Below are 1,294 nucleotides of genomic sequence, written 5' to 3'. Positions count from 1 at the left end.
TTCAAAAAGTCAGAAATTTTGCCAAAAACGACTAAGTATCAAGGACTCATCGCGCGAATCGCTCTGGAACTGAAATCGGATGCGCGCACTGACACGCTCCCCTGTCTGGAAGTCTGACAAAAGTTGAAAAATTTTCTAAGTCCCCAAAAATTTTTTTTTTCAACTTTTTTTCAATTTTCCCCCTGTGGGATATATATTTTACCCACACTTTTGGAGCCCTCCTGGGATGCCCTCTAACATACTAGAACCTCATTTTGTGGAAGTTTTCACAAAATTGTGAAATTTTCCAAAAAGTCAGAAATTTTGCAAAAACGACTAAGTATCAAGGACTCATCGCGCGAATCGCTCTGGAACTGAAATCGGATGCGCGCACTGACACGCTCCCCTGTCTGGAAGTCTGACAAAAGTTGAAAAATTTTCTAAGTCCCCAAAAATTTTTTTTTTCAACTTTTTTTCAATTTTCCCCCTGTGGGATATATATTTTACCCACACTTTTGGAGCCCTCCTGGGATGCCCTCTAACATACTAGAACCTCATTTTGTGGAAGTTTTCACAAAATTGTGAAATTTTCAAAAAGTCAGAAATTTTGCCAAAAACGACTAAGTATCAAGGACTCATCGCGCGAATCGCTCTGGAACTGAAATCGGATGCGCGCACTGACACGCTCCCCTGTCTGGAAGTCTGACAAAAGTTGAAAAATTTTCTAAGTCCCCAAAAATTTTTTTTTCAACTTTTTTTCAATTTTCCCCCTGTGGGATATATATTTTACCCACACTTTTGGAGCCCTCCTGGGATGCCCTCTAACATACTAGAACCTCATTTTGTGGAAGTTTTCACAAAATTGTGAAATTTTCAAAAAAGTCAGAAATTTTGCAAAAACGACTAAGTATCAAGGACTCATCGCGCGAATCGCTCTGGAACTGAAATCGGATGCGCGCACTGACATGCTCCCCTCTCTGGAAGTCTGACACATGTGTGAAAATTTTCTAAGTCCCCAAAAATTTTTTTTTTCAACTTTTTTTCAATTTTCCCCCTGTGGGATATATATTTTACCCACACTTTTGGAGCCCTCCTGGGATGCCCTCTAACATACTAGAACCTCATTTTGTGGAAGTTTTCACAAAATTGTGAAATTTTCAAAAAGTCAGAAATTTTGCCAAAAACGACTAAGTATCAAGGACTCATCGCGCGAATCGCTCTGGAACTGAAATCGGATGCGCGCACTGACACGCTCCCCTGTCTGGAAGTCTGACACATGTGTGAAAATTTTCTAAGTCCCCAAAAATTTTTTTTT

Source organism: Phyllobates terribilis, unplaced genomic scaffold (genome assembly GCF_046119375.1).
Source record: "Phyllobates terribilis strain yellow unplaced genomic scaffold, ASM4611937v1 Scaffold_6278__1_contigs__length_45652, whole genome shotgun sequence".
Lineage (NCBI taxonomy): Eukaryota > Metazoa > Chordata > Amphibia > Anura > Dendrobatidae > Phyllobates > Phyllobates terribilis.
The sequence above is the reverse complement of the archived record's forward strand: the minus strand, read 5'-3'. Positions refer to the sequence as shown.